The sequence below is a fragment of the Azolla caroliniana genome, unplaced genomic scaffold (genome assembly GCF_043228905.1).
Source record: "Azolla caroliniana isolate FFs.n. ecotype wild unplaced genomic scaffold, voAzoCaro1.0.p SCAF_5, whole genome shotgun sequence".
Lineage (NCBI taxonomy): Eukaryota > Viridiplantae > Streptophyta > Polypodiopsida > Salviniales > Salviniaceae > Azolla > Azolla caroliniana.
In genome coordinates, this window is record NW_028230440.1 from 14962866 (window position 1) to 14982480 (window position 19615).

Genomic DNA, 19615 nt, shown 5'->3' on the forward strand with positions numbered 1-19615 from the left:
AGATGCATGCGGTCGGTGCAGCTGATTGTTGCAACCATTGGCCAATTGGCAATGCTCTATGTATTACTAACCATTGGAAGACATTTATTTTCATATCTTGCTTCCTTTTCCATAATGTTCCCCAAAACTTTGTTAGGAATTCCGATGTGATCCCTTGGTGGTTCCAACATTGACTAGCTCGTGGTGTAGTCCTACGTTGAGCTGCCAAAATGTGTCGTCCCATCTTAACTGAATACTGAAAAAAACCATACCTTTTTCCCCTACGATCAAACGGATCTTTCCACCAAAATTCTCCCGGATCCCATTGCAACCTTATCAAAGGTTTCTTTTCAAAAACTCTCAGTTTCCAATGCTCCTTGACCGCCTCAACTTGTGGGTCGATGAGCCACTTAGATCCGTCATAAGCAAGGACTCTTATTTTAGAAAATGTAGCATATTGCAAGATCTCTGTTTGTATCGTTGCACTACTTATACTGCCATCTTCCTCCACCTCATAGTCTTGACATCGTCCGCAAGACAAATGTCCCCTTACCCCCACTAGCACTTGAAGCCTCGTAAATGCTCCTTCCCACTTGGGAGGGTTAAAGGACCATATCGTAACGTCAGAGTGCCCCAAAACTGACTGCACTTGGTCCCACATAATCAGCCCCCCTCTCAAGGAAGACAAGAATTCTGATCTGTCATATATATTCAGAGTATGAAATGATTTCCATGCATCAACGGACGCTCCTGGCCCTACATCGAGCTTGGCCCAATCCAATCGCGTTCGGGACCCCAACATGTGCCCTGATGGCAAACGCATATTCGGATTCCACACTAAGTTTTGTCTCAAGTATTCCTCCTCACATGTTGGTACACCATGTTCCAACCCTTTATGTACATGCTCCCATGCTCGTAGAAGACCATTAAAAAATTTGTCTTCCCAATTCCTAGACATAACATGTTTCTTGTCTGGTATAAAAATCCACCTTATGCTATCAGCCCATAATCCACCCATCGACGGAGCACAACTATACAATCTTTGCATAAGTAATTGCTTCCAAGGAGCATGTCCTGGTAAAAGGCCACGAATTATTAGTTTTGCTAACAAGGCCATGCATTGGTCTAATGGATCTAAAATCCCCAAACCACCGTATTGTTTTGGGGTTATCAATGTACTCCAAGCCACCTTCGCTCTTACATGACTCTTATCTTCCCCAGCCCATATAAAATTCCTAACCAGCCTTCGAATTTGTCCAATGCACGATTTTGAAAAGATCCAAGATGAGGCTATATACCACACCGTAGATAGTAGCACATGGTTGGCAACTATCACTCTACCGGCCAAAGATAGTTTAGCATGACTCCACAAGAATAATTTTTTCCTCAAAGTTAATAGTAATGGTGCAGCATGTAATTCTGGAACCAAATCAATCCCAACCTGCACTCCAAGATATCGAACCGCAACTCCTCTTTGAGTCCATTGGAAAGTATGATGCGGTGCCCAACAAGGCGGCGGCTCCTTGCTTACCCAAAATGCAACAGTTTTCTCCCAATTTAACTTAGCTCCAGACGCTATACAAAACTGTGACAAAGCCCCTTGTACTTGTTGCAAATTCGTTAGAGTCCCATCCACATATAATGCAGTGTCATCTGCAAATTCCGAGTCCAATATATCCTGTCCATGCATTGGCATTGCCAAACCACGCAAGCCTATAGATTGTGATGATATAAATGCATGCATTGCTTCCGCAAACAGAAGGAACAAAAATGGTGCAAGTGGACATCCTTGGCGAACTGATCGAGTAATGTTAAAACGAGGTCCTACTCCACCTGCCAACAACACCTGATTGTGTGCATTTCTATAAAGACAAGAAACACCTTTAATCCATGCCGTGTTGAAGCCCAAGTGATGCATAGTACCTTCCAAAAAATTCCAGTCAACCCTATCATACGCTTTCTCAAAATCTAAAAGCAACACGGCTAGATTTTGTTTGTTTTTTACCGCTACTGCAGTAGCCTCCCAAAATGTAAAAACATTATCCATAATACTCCTTTCCCTCATAAAACCAGTTTGCGATACATGAATTATCTTTGGTAATACCTCTTGTAACCGAGAACTAAGCAACTTTGCAAATAGCTTATAACTAGTATTCAAGAGGGTGATTAGCCTCCACTTACGAATATCTTCTGAAACTCCTTCTGTTTTAGGTATAAGATAAATAAGCCCCTCAGATAACGACATGGGCATCTCTCCACTTTCAAACATATGTTGGTAAGCATCTTTTAAGTCTTTCTTCAGTATCCCCCAATATTTCTTGTAGAATTTAGGTGTAAGTCCATCCACTCCAGGACAACTATTGTCCGATAAAGAGTGTAGCGCTTGTTCCAACTCCAATTCTGTAATAGGTGACAACAATGAATCTTGCATTGCTTGAGTAACCTTGGGTTGAATTTCCGCCCAGACCTTCATTCTATTTTGGCTTATCTCCTCAGAGATAGGCTCTTCTGACAAAAGGGTAGCGTAGAATTTCGTGGCAATTACCCGCACAACATTTGGATCCATTTCAAGTTCGCCATTTTCATTCCGCAAACAACAGGTTACATTAGAGACTCTTTTGGGGCCTTTAATATTAAAAAATTGTTTTGTACATCTATCCCCAATTTGCGTCCATCTTGAAGCAGAGTTGTGATACCTAAATTGACTACGACATTCTTCCATATGTTGAACTTGTTTTCGGGCTTCTTCAAGATGTGAAGCTATCCACGCACACTCTGGTCGACCCTGTTGCAATCTTTGCAAAGATATCAATCTTGCCCTCATCCTTCTTTCCTTCTCCAGATATTCCATATATTCAGATCTTGATTTTAACGCAAAATATTGTGATATCTCCGTCAAAGCACAAGCCACTTTGATTGTAATGGGAGCATCCATATTATCTTTGTTCTGCCAAATATCTGTCACTTGATTATACCATCTATCATGTAACATTACTTTTTCGGGTATCCTAAATCGTATGGACTCCCTTTTCGATTGCCCAAAGGTTCTCAATATAACAGGAGCATGATCAGAGAAAGTTGTGCCTGGCATAATAGTGATATTTCCCCCATTTAAGACAAAGGCCTCCCCCACATAAAATCTATCCAATCTTGAAAGATTGGTTCCAGCTATTCTCCTATCCGAACGTGAGAAACTCAAGGAATTCTGAGATCTATAAACATTAGGCATATGCCATGCATCCAAAATACTCAATTTCAAACACATCCGTTCCCATACTGCTAATTCCTCCCCATGAATTGTTGAAACACTCCCACCTTTCCTATCCTCTGGGTCCTCAAGCATATTAAAATCCCCTGCAACACACCAATGAGACACATTTGGTAATGCATTTGTAATTTCACACCAAAAGTGTTTCCTAGCCGATGCATGATTTGGCGCGTAGATATTCAAGTAACCCCAAGTTGTATGTAAATCTTGTAATACAATATATTGTGCTCTTCCTGGCACAATGATCTCTTTGCATATAATACTTGATTTCCAATGATGTGCAATTGCCATACACACCCCGCCTTGTGTACCACTAGTGCCAATAGGCGGGGACCAAAACATCTCCCAACTACCAGGTAATATAGTGCCATAGTTCCTTATTCTTTGCTCATTCAAATGATGTTCTTGAAACATCATAATGTCCAACGATCCATTCGTGAGACACTTTTGTAATTCCTGCCTTAACCTACCTCTATATCTTCGGTATAAGGGACCTCCCAAGCCCTGAACATTCCATGTGAGGAGCCTCATCAACAATTGTTAGAGGCCGAACCGGACCCGATCCTACGAGTCTTAGAGGATGGTTCCACGGAGCTTACGCCACCCCCATCTCCCATAATCACCATTTGGCTTTTGAGTATGTCACAACCTTCTTTAATGAATCTCCAATGATGATGGGCCCGAGCCTTGGCTTGGCTTTCCGGCACATCATCTTCATGAATATAAACATATCCAAAATCAAACAATATATCGGAAGGTACATCCAATACAACATGCTTGCGGTTCATTGCATCCAAATACGGAACCACTAAACAACTTGCATTCTCTAACCCCCTCAATATTGTTTCCCCCAATTGAGGATTTTGCACGTATTTGGCAAAATACAAAACTTGTCCTCTCATGGCCAACATAACATTCGGTTGATTCCATATGTCATTTCTCTCATAACCACATAATGGAAAGGAATAACCGACCAATGAGTTTTCCACTTGTTTTTGTCTAAATAAAACATGGACCCTTATTGCATTGGGTTCATGAACATCTTTAACACCCAAATGTTTTGTGAACTCATGCCCAAAGGGGGCTGCATAATCAAGTATGGAAAAGCCACCATTTCCGGTATCCTCCTTCAACATCCCACATGTTCTTATTGTGATCGCATTATCCAATTTTTGTGATTGTATTGTTCTTTTTGAACGAAATGTTTTTGCCTTGACACATCCATCATTTGGTTGGGTGGTACTAACAATTTTCCCCCTTATCTCAGTAGTGGATGTTGGTTGTTCTTGTGTATCAATTTCTATGTCCAATGCATTATACGCATTAGGGGTGAGACACGTCTCTTGCATAGGCACCGTACGTGTCTTCCATCCATGCTTAACCTTTACATTTATCCATTGAGTGTCTCTTGTTTCCCCTTGTGCCCGTACACCCATACAATCTGAGGCTAGTTTCTCTTGACATTTATCTGCCTCATGCCCTTCTTGTTTATAATATTCGCAACAACGTTTTTTTCCCCCAATTTAATATTTCTCCTTGGGCAATTCTTGGCTAAATGTCCCATTTGCCGACAATAGAAGCATTGTCCAGGGAGCCCGGCAAACTCCACCTTTTGTTCTATAAAATCCCTTCTTCATTTGGTAGCCTTACCTTTGTCGATCTTGCCTCGATAACAGAGACTGGAAACGAGATGGAGGAACAGGGAAGAGAGAGAACGCAGCAGAGAGCCACCTCAACGACACAACAGGGGAACTCTAAAGAAGCAGCCCCGCCAACAGAATCTGAGGAGCGGCCTCTACCGATCGTATTCTCGACAGAAGAAGAGGCTGAATTCAAATCAGAGATTCAGCGCCTAACTCAACTCTCGGTGATCTGCAGAGTGGTGGGAGCTCGGCCGAATAGAGGTGAGTGTAAAGATTTATTACAAGCATCTATGCATGGATTAATTGGTAGAATAATAGATGTCCAATTCATGGGACGAGGATTTTATCATGTGGAATTGGATACAATCGAATCAGTGGGAATAATGTTGGAGCATAGTCCTCTTGATGTAAGAGGTGCCCGTGCATTTGTGATGCCTTGGAAACAAGGTTTTAATCCGGTGGAGGCAATACGGAAAGGAGATCGGATATTTCCGTTAACGATTGTCTTCCCGGGATTACGTAAGGAGTATTTACCGATGCTTGAAGCAATAGCTTCAAGGATCGGAACTGTAGTGAGGGTCCAAGAAAGTATGGCTATGCGATTAAGTAAAATGTCAGGATTTCCGTCAGCCCGAATCTTGGTAGAATCACACATAAAAAATATATTTACATAAGGGTAATTATCAATTATGTTATAGAAAAAAATTACATAAGCCCATGAAATATTAGATATTTCAATGAGATAATAAAGAATATATTGTGCAAACAATAGTCAAATTTGGAGTGGCATACATACATACATACATATACATGCATACAAGCATATATGTACCTACATTTAAACATTACATCCATAAATATGTATATACATACATTACACCCATTTATACATGCATACTGACTAAACATGAATATGTATAGAAATATATATTACCATATGTAGATATGTACATACACATACATAAATACAAATATGTAAATGCATACATGCTACATACATATTATAATAAGCCATATGTATTGACAAATGTTAATACATGCATAAAAATTTCATATTACATATCATATGATCCATTCATATTACACAATATACAAATTTACATACACATACATACACTGCATTACATATATACATATACATACATACATACATACATACATACATACATACATACATACATACATATATATATATTACATATGTACATACATATTCCACATATCGCCATATATATATATATATATATATATAGGTTATATGGAACCATACAACCTACAATACTTACATATATACATACATACACACACACACACATCGGATATATGACTGCATATTACGTACATATTGAAAACATAAATTCATATACGATCCATACACATACTAGACATGAAAATATCCCAAAAATAATACATTACATATATACACATACGTACATTCATACATGTACATGCATATATTCATTCATAGATGGCTACACATATATACGTACATATGCCTACAATGTTACATATACAAATTTTACAAACATACATCCATACACATACATACATACATTACATATGTACATACATATCACCACATACACGAACATAGACACACACATGGTCATACACACTATAATAGTACATATATGCATACACATACATACATTAGATATATACATACATATTATGCACATATTATAAACACACATCCAGACACATTAAATCATGTGCATTGACACGTTGTCGTGAAGAAAACCGTCCACAAGCGGAATCGGTGCACAGGAGCGTAGGAACCGGCTCTTCTCGAATGTTGTCCATAGAAGATCCTAGGCAGGTAGATTTAGTGGGTAGGAAGTAAAGGGGAAACGGCTCCTTCCTTGCCTATAAAAGGAGGGAGACGCGAAGGGGGAGGGCATCGCGGAGAGTCGAGGACGAAGTGCTGTCGGTTTAGGTGCGAAGACTTTTCTCTCTCTCTCTCTGGTTCACAAGCTCCATAGCTTCCTTCTGTGCAGGTTTCGGGAGGCTCGCGCTGCTCTGAGGAATGCCCGAGTGCTTCCGGCAGCACCTCCAACCTACTCCTTCCTTCCTGTGTGTTTACGAACAGGTATCGGCATCTGTTCGCCGGCCTGTTCGGTTGTAATCGACTTCGCGTTTTGTCGTTTGTCTTTGTTAGTACATACATACCTTCGTGTCTCTCTGTGTCGCTATCCCACTCGCGTCTTTGTGTCGAAGGGCCGTGTCCCTGTGAATCTACTCTCGCACGTAGTGGGTCTCTTCTCTTTTCTCTCTTGCTCTTCGGTACAGGACCCCCGAGGTCCCGCCTCATTCCACGCATCCGCGAGGAATACCTCGACATCTTTGGTGAACCCGACATGAAGGAGGCGGCAGAAGAGCAGAAGATGAAAGGGTCGGATCTTGCGGAGGCCATGGCTTCGGCCGTGGATCGGATATTGAGTACACGCGAGGGCGCCGGCGCCCTCGACAGAGCCATTGAGGCGGTCGTCGGTACGATCGGCCGGTTCAGCGGAAGGGATGCCACGAAGTATTTGGCATCCTACGGGGCAGAAATGCTGATGCGGGACATTCCGGAAGAGAGGCGTCTTGCCGGGTTTCCTTGAGTGGCGATGCCGAGCATCCATGCGGAGGTGCTCGAGGTGCGGGCGGAGAGCCGTACCTGGGAGGAGTTCGAAGGTCGACTCCTGGAAAAATACGGGCTGGACGACGCGCTCCGGCTTTCGAAACGAGACTTCATGGAATGGGTGGAGTCCCCCGGCAAGGGAAGAAACGCGTTGGCACTCCTCCGGGAGTTCGAAGAACGCTTTGCGCGCCTTTCGGCGCTTGACCGAACCGTTCTGGATACGAGCCGGGTCCTACTGTTCGTCAAGTCGGTGGACGAGCGAGACAGGGATCAAGTCGGCTCCTTGCTGGAAACTGAAGACGGGCTGACAACCGACTGGGCTGCGGTTAAGAGAGTCTGTGGCCATTTTGACAAATGGCGAGAATGGGCTGACAACGGGGCGGCTGGTGCGGGCTCTGTCACAGCAAGGAGACTTGAACTGGCACCGCAAGTGCAAAGGGAAGAAACCCGGGAATGGCTCGAAACCGGTCCGGCTTCGACCGGCATGGTCAATGGCTCGTCCGGAGGAGCAGCGCTGGAGGAGTTGACGCGGGCGATAAAGGATCTCCAGATCGCCCAGGCTCGAAGGGAAGGCGGTGAACCAGCTCGGGACCGACGGTCGGCAGCGGGGAACAGGTGCATGTGGTGCGACGAGGTCGGCCACATTCCGAAGGACTGCGGCGATTTCGCAGAGGCGTTGAGAAACAGGGTGGTGTACCTGTGGGAAGGCCGGGTGCACGCTGGCGACACTAGGAGGGCCCTGAACCGAAACGACGGGCGAGGAGGTATGAAGAGACTGATGGAAGAGGCAGTGGCCCGACACGTGGAGGCCATCCACTACTCGGCGTCGGCCGGTATTCGGGTCGGGGGCAGCGAAGCCCGAAAGGAGAGCAAAGACGGTTTCTGGTCGGCAATGCTGGAAGGCCTCGCCGACGCACGGCTGAGGAAAGATGAAACGGACCGCGCTGAGAGACGGGTCCGGGAAATAATCGGGTGGAGCGATCCGGTCGAGGAGAAGACGGGCTTCGTAGAGGCCTCCTGCCGGAACTACGAGGCTCTGGTAGAAGAAAAACGAGTGGGGAAAGCCGGAGCGGCCGGGCCCTCACAACGGTACGAGACCCGATCCGGGCAACGACGGAACGATGCCGGTGGGTCCGGCTCACGAGATAACCCCAGGAAGGGCGGGTACCGACTGGGGACGGAAATAGAAAGGACTACGGACCTACGAAAGGTCCTAGAAGAACGGATCCTCGACAGCAAAGTGGAGCTGTCATTACGGGAGGTGCTAGGGATCGCCAAGAAGGAGTTCCACGACTCCATTGTAGACTTGGTGAAACGGAAGAGACTGTTGATGGAGACGGAACCGGAAAGACCGGTGGAGGTGCGGACGACGCACATCGACAACTCGGCGCTGGAAGATGAGTGGGCGGAGAGCCACTATTCGAGGCCACACTGGGCCCGAGCGACCACGGAGACCCCGGTAAAGATCAGAGATGTTCAGGAACCGGTGGTGGCGTTGGTGGACCACGGTTCGGAAATAAACCTAATGTCCATGGACTTCTATAAGAAGGGAAAATGGCCGATCAACACCAGGCACGGGTGGAAGATACGGGCGGTGACGCGCGCCACCGAGGAACTGCACGGGGCCTGCCCGAATGTGCGAGTAAAGATCGGCGACGTCGAGATTGACCAACACTTCTTCGTACAGGAGACGTCCTCGCATCCGGTCATATTAGGGGAACCATACATCACGGCGGCGAGAATGGAGACCAAGGTGCTGGACAACGGTTCGGCCTACGCTAGGGTCAAAAGCCAGGACGGGCGCCATTCGGTGCAATTTCTGACGGTGCAGCCGAACCACGAGAGAAACCGCGAATCCCTCGGTGGCGAGAGCCGGGAGGATTTTTAGAGAGGGCTGCCAAGGCGTGGGGCCGAGACAGCCCAGACACTCGGAAAAGACCCCACGACTGTACGATAGGTAGGAAATTTTGCTTCTCCAACAAAGGGGGGTGTATGATAGTCGGCATCGTCGGCCGAGAAAAGACAAGGGCGGAAGTGCGACTTCGAGCGTGCGGAGTTCTCGGCCCGGACGAGGAAATCAGTGGAGCCGTGGAGGCGGTCTCCTTCGATGACACCTTGGGAATGCTGAGGAAGGTAGTCGGAGAAGACCTTAACGAAGACCGGACGATACCGGTATGTTCCGAAGAGATGTACGAAGTCATCGCGAGCTTCAGTCAGGGGCTCGGGTCGGATCGGACGGCCCGAGTTAGCACGAAGTACAAGAATGTGGACCGGAAGGTAAGGCCAGTCGCGGCACCCTTACCGGAGGGCAGCGAGTCCCGAATCAGAGGGGTTGCGTCGGACCCCAGTTTACGAGATCCGGCTTGCATAGGACACACCTTCACCGACAGGACGCTCCGGGAGCTCAAGATCGGTGGGGGCGGGTTCCTACTGCCAGCGGAGGAAGACCGGTTTCGGAGAATGCTCGGAAGGCACGGGAAAGCCTTCGCATTCTCACCGGAAGAGATCGGGTGCGTAGACCCGACGATCGTGGAGCCGATGGTGATATTCACGGTACTGCATGTGCCGTGGAATCTCAAGCCGATTCCGGTACTGAGAGCTCACATCCCGAAGTTGATGGAGCTATTGAGGCAGAAAGTAGATATGGGCATTCTCGAACCGTCGAGTGCCCCATACTCGAACCGATGGTTTACAGTACCAAAGAAAAACGGAACGATGCGCTTCATTCAAGACTTGCAGTCGGTCAACAGAGTGACCATTCGGAACGCAGGAATCGGACCGACCATAGACGAGTTCGCGGAGGCCTTCGCCGGGAGGTCGATTTACTCGGTCGGTGATCTGTACTCGGGGTACGACCAGTTCCAGCTAGCCGTGGAGAGCAGAGACATTACTACGATGCGAACTCCCCTCGGCCTAGTGCGAATGTGTACCCTGCCACAAGGAGGGACCAACTCGGTGGCTCACATGGTGAATGCAATGAACAAGGTACTAAGGGATTGCATCCCGGACATCACCATGCCATTTCTAGACGACATCCCGATCAAGGGGTGCCCGGTGGAAGAGAAGGACGAGACAGTCGGGCCGGACGGGTGCCGGCGATTCGTGGCAGCACACATCGACGACTGCGAGAAGGCGCTACAAAGGCTAGAGGATGCGAGGCTCACCTTCTCCGGGGAGAAATCGGCCTTCGGGCAATCAGAAATCCAGGTGGTCGGACACCTATGTGGACCATATGGCCGGAAGCCGTCTCCGGCAAAAGTAGAAGCCATCTCTGCGATGAAGACCGACTGTAGCTCGGTTACAGAAGTTCGGAGGTTCCTGGGGGCATGCGCATTCTACCACATATGGATCTTGCACTACGCCCACGTTGCGGAGCCGCTATACGGGTTGCTGAAGAAGGGGCGGAAATTCGAGTGGCGAGACGAGCACACGGAGTCGGTCCGGAAGCTGAAGGAAGCTCTTGCGGCAGCACCGGCGCTCCGGAAGGCTGTCTACGAGAAGGGTACCCCGGTATACATAACGGTGGACATGAGTCCGACCGGGATCGGATGGGTCGTCAACCAAGAAGACAAGGACGACATTCGGTTCCCGATCCGATTCGGCGCGAAGGTCCTCAGTGAGCGACAACGAGGGTACGCCCAGGTTAAACGCGAACTCTGGGGTATCGTTTCGGCAGTAAAGGCCGACAAAGACTACCTGATCAGGACAGAAGTGATTATCGAGACGGATTGCCTGCCAATTCTCGGCATGGTTTCCGGATGTGCGACACCGGACCTGGCAATGCTCAGGTGGATAGCGTACATCAAGTCCCTGGATCCGGAAATACGACACATTTCCGGAAAGGACAACGCCATGGCCGACATGCTTTCGAGGGCGAGGTTTGATGACGAGGAAGGCATGGTTTCGGAGGATGAAGAAGTCGGCATGGACTTCTTCGAGGCGGCGTACGTGACGACCGATGGGACGAGCACTCCGGCACTTAACGACTTCGACGAGAGCAAGTACGACGGCGAGTGGCTCCAGATCGGTGGATTCTTGAGGACAATGACGCCGGATGCGTCATGGACGAAGGACGAGGCCAAGCGGATCCGGAAGAAAGCTTACCGATTCTTTCTCCGGGATGGATACTTATGGAAGCACCCGAAGAAGAGGGACGACGTTCCGCTCCGGGTGGTGGCGATGAAGGAAGAACAGGAGGAGCTGCTGACGGCCTACCATGACAGCCCTTGGGCCGGACACCGTGGAACCTGGGCCACGTTCGAGAAGATAAAGGGGAAGTACTGGTGGCCGGGACTGTACCGGGACGTGCATCGATTCGTGACAACTTGCGAGAGCTGTCAGATGCACTCCGTAGTCCGACACCGGGACGAACTTCACCCTACGTACCCTCCGACCATCCACTTCAAATGGATGGTAGACCTGGTAACGATGCCGATAGGAGTAGGAAAGATGCGGTATCTGGTCCTAGCTCGGGAAGATCTGACGAACCAGGTTGAAGGTCGGGCCCTTCAGAACAAAACGACTGCAGCCGTATGTCGGTTCCTGCTCGAGGACGTAATATGCCGGTACGGGTGCGTCGGGAAGATCGTGGCTGATCGCGGGGAGTTGGACGCCGAAGAGGCCGAGGAGCTGTTCGACCGGTTAGGGGTCAAGCTCTCGCTTACCACTGCGTACAATCTGGAGGCAAATGGGAAGGTGGAGCGCGGACACGGACCGATCGTCAAGGCGTTAGTTCGGGCATGCGGAGGGCAAGTCGGGAACTGGCCACGGCTGCTGCCTTACGCGTTGTGGGCTGACCGAACTACGCACAGTTCGGTAACCGGATTCATGCCGGCAGAGCTCATGTTTGGGCAGAAGCCGGTCATGCCGATGGAACGTACGATCTCCTCATGGGCAACCGTGGACTGGAGAGACGAGATGAGCCGGGAGGAACTGTTGGCGGCGCGCATACGACAGCTCGAGCGAAGACCGGAGGACGTGGAGCAGGCTGCGGAAAAGCTTCGGGAAGCAAGGATGAGGAACAAAGCCCGGTTCGACCGAACGCACCGGCTCCGACCGAAGAAGATCGAGGAAGGCGACTGGGTGCTAGTCTATGATAGCAACCTTGACAACCAGCACCGAGCGACACGGAAGTTCGCAAGAAGGTGGTTCGGGCCTTACGTGGTACAAAGCGCCAACGACAACGGGACGTACCATCTGGCGGAACTCGACGGTACGAGAATGGCGATACCGGTAGCGGGGAAGCGGATCAAAGCGTTCAAGAAGCGTCACGACGACGAGCCGGATCCGGTTGACCTGAACCGCGACGACGAACGATCCGAAACCGAGGAAGAACCGGCGAGCGGGGAAGGAAGGCTGGACCGGTTTTCTCCATCCCAACTCAATTTGGCGCATGCCGGTGGATGCGCGGTTAGGTGGGGGCGGATGTCGTGAAGAAAACCGTCCACAAGCGGAATCGGTGCACAGGAGCGTAGGAACCGGCTCTTCTCGAATGTTGTCCATAGAAGATCCTAGGCAGGTAGATTTAGTGGGTAGGAAGTAAAGGGGAAATGGCTCCTTCCTTGCCTATAAAAGGAGGGAGACGCAAAGGGGGAGGGCATCGCGGAGAGTCGAGGACGAAGTGCTGTCGGTTTAGGTGCGAAGGCTTTTCTCTCTCTCTCTCTGGTTCGCAAGCTCCATAGCTTCCTTCTGTGCAGGTTTCAGGAGGCTCGCGCTGCTCTGAGGAATGCCCGAGTGCTTCCGGCAGCACCTCCAACCTACTCCTTCCTTCCTGTGTGTTTACGAACAAGTATCGGCATTTGTTCGCTGGCCTGTTCGGTTGTAATCGACTTCGCGTTTTGTCGTTTGTCTTTGTTAGTACATACATACCTTCGTGTCTCTCTGTGTCGCTGTCCCACTCGCGTCTTTGTGTCGAAGGGCCGTGTCCCTGTGAATCTACTCTCGCATGTAGTGGGTCTCTTCTCTTTTCTCTCTTGCTCTTCGGTACAGGACCCCTGAGGTCCCGCCTCATTCCACGCATCCGCGAGGAATACCTCGACAACGTGCATATATGCATACAGGTACATACATACATATTCCACATATCACTATATATATAGGTCATACAGGGTCATACAAGTTACAATACTTTCATACACACACACATTAGATATACGTATGCTTACACATACATTGGATAATATATGCATGGGTATTATGTGATATTGCAAGCATACATCCATATATGAGCCATACACATACTAAACACGATAAATACACTGAAAATATACATACATGTATACACATATATGCATTCGTACATGGACATACATATATTCATTCATACACTGCTAGACGTATATAGGTACACATGCCTACAATGCTACTTGTATAAATGTTACCAACTTACATCCATACATGTACATACATACATGCATGCATACATACATACAATACAATATGTACATACATACACACATACATACGTGCATACGTGCATATATGTTTGTGGTATGTGTTGTATGTGTGTGTGTATATATTGTATTGTATGCATGAATAGACACAGATAACACATATACACATACACGCATGACATACATACAATACATACATATGGACATGTAAAGAATATATACACACACACATGCCATACATACTATACATTCAACACATGCAATACAACACAATATGTACATACACACACATACATATATTATACACATGCAATACAATACATACATATGTACATCAATAGAAAATACACACACACACACATAACACATACATATATACACATGCAATACAATACATACATATGTACATCAATAGAAAATACACACACACACACACACATGATATACAATACATACATATGTACATCAATAGAAAATACACACACGCACACACATAACACATACATACATAGACACGTGATATATATACAATGTACATAATACATACATACATACGTAGAAATATAGAATACACACACACATATAACACATATGTGCATGGACACATGCCATACATACAATACATACATATGCACCTATATAGAACATAAACACACTTAGCACATACATACATTATACATAGTCACATGCCATACATACAACACATTCAACACAATACAATATGTACATACATACACATGCACACATGCCATACATACAATGCACATATACAATAATGCAATTAATACAAAATGATACAATACAATAAAATGCAGAGAGAGAGAGAGAGAGAGAGAGAGAGAGAGAGAGAGAGATTCATCTTTGTTAACTTCTTCTCTTCCTTTTTCTCACAAAGGAACAAGATAGAGAGAGACAAGGTTTACTTGTATCTATGGTCGTCTTCACCTTCATCGGTAGAAGCGGCGGCGGCTCTTGGAGTGCTAAGCAACACCTTGCTTCTAAGGATGGAGGTTGCCTTGAGGGATCCACTAATTCTTCCTTCAATCTTTAACACTTGCTATTGAAGCTCTCTCTCTCTCTCTCTCTCTCTCTCTCTTTTCTTACGCTTTTGGATTGGTCTTCCAGGTAATCATTGGCGGTGGAGGAGGGGCAGCTTTGTGTCTAGTGGAGCAATAACATCGGTTGGGGGTGGGGGAGGGGGTAGTGGTGGTGCTCCTATTGTAGAAGAGAAGGAAGAAGTAAAAGAGAAACAAGAAGAAAGAGATGATGATATGGTATTCTCATTGTTTGATTACAAATAATTAATTCAACTATTAGAGTAGAAATAATGTCTTTTTGTTTGCATTTTGTATTCGACCTTTTTCCACTTTATTGAGTCTAGTTGCTTAGAAAAAGTGGCTATTGGGAATTTATTTATAAGGGTTTTTTTTTCATGACATGGATGTATGTATGTTTACATTTTGGAGTTATCAATAGTAAATGAGTTGCTTTGGTTTGAGAGAGAGAGAGAGAGAGGAAAAGAAAGCAAAGAGAGCAAGAGAGAAGGAGCCCTGAGCGTGATCGACCTCTTAGAAGTGGCCCTCCTTTAGCAAGCAAGGATGTGTAGGATGAGCTATAAGAAGGCGAGAATTTATAACCATTAGGATCCAAACCACTTTTTGAGGGTTATTGGTTTAGTACCATATCAATTTTTTACCATATTCATATGTGTGCATGTGTATTTGCATATGCATGGTTGTGTTTGTATGTGTCTATTTGTATGCATGTATGAATGCATGCACACATGCATTGGTAGCATTCCATCTCATGTTCTTTTTTTCCATGTTAATTTGTGTATTTGCTATTGTCATTTCATAGGCAAGAAGAGTTCTTTTGGTCTTTAGAAGCCTCATGGGGAGCTCATGATGGCGGTGCTTTCTCTAGGAAGGACCATACCAAGTTCGATTTGAGTAATGCTACATTGTGAGGCACGTTGTGAAGAGTATTGTTGCAACAACAATACTTGCTCGTCATTGCATTGTCCCGGTATGTATTCTTCTTGTGACCTTGGTGGATGTTGAGCCTTGTTCTTCACTCATTGTGGCATCTTTTGTCCTTTTTCATGCAAATAAAGTCATGAGAAAAGATTGAACACTATTCTTCTTAGGAGCTTAGTAGAAACCAAGTTTGGTTGTGCATATTTGTTACCCATAGGAGTTGTACGGGGCGGTATAAGGGAAACACGTTAAAGGGGTTGTTCGGTATGTGTAATGTATATGAGTGTGAGGATGAGTATGTGTGAGCACATGCACAATTATGTGCATGTGACAAGAATGTAACGGTCTCTTTTTGTAACGGACATATTATTTACCGTTACATTATGTATTATATAAACCCCTTATGGGGCATGTAATGAGATATAGTTTTTTCCCCTCTCATTTGGTGTCATTCTTATTTTCACTCTCTCCTCTCTCCCAATTGTAATCCCCTTGGGAGGGGGGTGGAGCCATTCTAGGCTTCACCCCCCCACCCCGACAACACTTTTGGCACGAGAATGGCTCCACCCCCCCACCCCAACAACAATATTGGTCGAGGAATGTATAATAGTTTAGGAAAATGTATTCACTGTGTTTCCTTTTTATTCTTGAAATTGAAATGAAATGATGAGAAATTGTTTTACTTCAGGAAACCCTAATCCCCAATGATTGTGCACATTGGTCAAGGAATGTATAATAGTTTAGGAAAATGTATTCATTGTGTTTCCTTTTTATTCTTGAAATTGAAATGAAATGATGAGAAATTGTTTTATTTCAGGAAACCCTAATCCCCAATGATTGTGCATATTGGTCAAGGAATGTATAATAGTTTAGGAAAATGTATTCATTGTGTTTCCTTTTTATTCTTGAAATTGAAATGAAATGATGAGAAATTGTTTTACTTCAGGAAACCCTAATCCCAATGATTTTCGACCTTAGATTATGGCTATCCACCTCAACCTTCGTAGAGGTTGAAACAAACAATACCAGAAGACCCCTACATATGGTCACTTTGATTGTGATGACCCCGACTTCACATGGGAAATCGTTAAGCCATTGAAGTTGGAGAAAGCTTAGCTCTGCTAAACTTTTGATTAGCTATTGTAAAATTGAAACAAAAAACCGACAAAATTTACTATTAATACTAGGGTTTTTGCTTATGATCTATGTCTTTCTTTCTATTAGAGAAGTATGCAAAAATAAGAAAGAAATGGTTGGAAAGGAAAGTATAGAGGGAGATGATATTTTGCTTATTCCAAATTTTTTCTCTTAAAACTCTTTTTTAACTAATATGGGAGTTTTGTCCCATTTGTTTGAAGTTTTTTCTTCAAATATTTGTTTTCTTTTCATTATTTCAAATGGAAGAAAAATAATGGGCTATTTATAAGAGAGCACAACAACAAATATTCATGTACTATGTGTGGTGATGGAGATGTTGAGTTAATTGGATATTTTCATCAAAGGTTCGTTGTGCTTAATTGCTTTTCTATATGATATCTTGGTATTTAAGGATATGGAGCTTTCAATACTTGAGACTAGGCTTCACATCTAACTAGTTTTTATTTTGGTGTACAGTTATGCTAAGAATGCACCATCAAGGCTCTCATACCATGAGTTTGTTTTGAGGCTAACTATCAAGGGAGGTCGAAGCATGCATTTCTTCCTATGATTGCCTTTTTTTCTATAAGTATGGATGGTCTTCATTCCTTTCATGACTTTTTGGATTTGGCGGTTGACATTTATTAGGAACATTTCTGAAGCCAAGTGCGTGTTTATTCATCAAATCCCACCCACTTTAATCTTCACTAACTGTGTCTGTGGATTTTTATTATCACCTAACATTGTATTCATCTTTCTTGGTGCTACATCATTAGGAGAATGTAAGGTCCTCATTTCTACTTGTTGTAAAGGAAGGAGATTGATAAATAAATCATTGCATGTGTTGTAATATATTACTTTCCTCTTGTCTAATGAATTATTGTTTGTTTGAAGCATTATTTGAACCGTAGGTATGTCATTATTATAGCAAGTTGGTTTTGCATGTGTTTATTTGTTGCAAACTATATAATCTAAGGAAAAGGTGTATTAGAAAGAGGTGTTGTATTGCCAATAGTGTGATTGATATGTATGGTAAATGTGGCTTGACCCATGTAGCACAGATATGCTTGATAAGCTTCACATATTGAATCAGTCATAAATTTATCTCTTCCTCGTTAAATAATGTTGTGATGTGAGAAGTTATTGAGCATTTGAAGGAACTTGTAGTGATGGGGTATTCATGATGATTGTTGATGAAATTTCATGAAGTTTAAATATAGAATAAATATCAAACCAAATAATGAACTCTCGAGTCTTTATTAGTAAAAGAATATCTATGATTTAGGTGCAAATAGACACGAGCCCCTACACACATACACACATAACACATAGATACATACACACATGTTATACAACTAAGATGTACCACACATACAATATAAATAAATATGGAATACAATACATACATATGAACACACACATAACACATACATACATAAAATATATACAACATATGCAATACAATATAATACATATATACACATATGTATAAAACATACATGTGTCTTCTATGTAAGGGCACTTAAAATGAGTTGTCAAAATATATATTGGCACTAAGGGGTATTTTTATTAACCGTATTTTTATAGAAGGGTATCTAAAATAGTAAAAAACATATGTATAAGGGGTTTATAAAAGGTGTCGCGAACGCACGTGATATAACCTCTTTATATATAGTGGAGCCCCCAGGGTAATGGGGTCACCTAAGGACTAAAGAACAAACGTGTTGTCGTAGTGTATTTCGTACACTACGTGAAAATAATATAAAATAACCGATTGAATAAATATGAAGAAAAAGAAGAAGAAGAAAATATCAAAATAAGCATTACATGCACAAGGCAAGATTCAAACCTTGCACCTCCATGTTAATAATGTAATGTCTTACCATTACACTAACATTTTATTAGTGTTCAAAAGTAAATGTTCCACATAGAAAAGTTAGTTCACCTAGGATAAACTTTAGTTAAAAGAAAAATGCATGCTAAAAGAAAAAGCTACGCATGCACATCTAGCGTGCATGAACGCTATAGTTGATAATAATAATAATAAAAAACACAGAAGTTAGAAAAAGCATGATCACTTTAGATAAAGCATATAGTCTATCTATAGGAAAAGCATGGAGTCTATAGTTAGAGAACAAAGCATGGATTCCTAAGACTCCCTCATCACTACATAAGGATGGGGAGCACAATGTAATAGGTGTGTGAAATATTTGGGAAATTGGATATATTTCCTAAAACACCAATTAATAAACTATACTCGTGGGATTCACGAGATTTCTATATCTTTCTCTATCAATCTAAATACATATTCTTACATAAATATTAATCAATAAAATACATTATACTTGTGGGATTCACAAGTTTCTAATAATCTACTCATAATTATAATCGTCTCAAATTCTTCCTCCTCCTAGTCCAAAACCCCGGTGGTTCCCACCCGACTCACGCAACGATCCGGAGCCAAAAGGCACGACAACGTATTCGGAGGACGACATCGACACACGAGAAGAGCCTACGGAAGGTAAGCCTGGAACGAAGAGAGACGGCACGCCGAGGTGCTCGGGACTAGGAGATGGTCGAACCAAAGGAGGCGCACA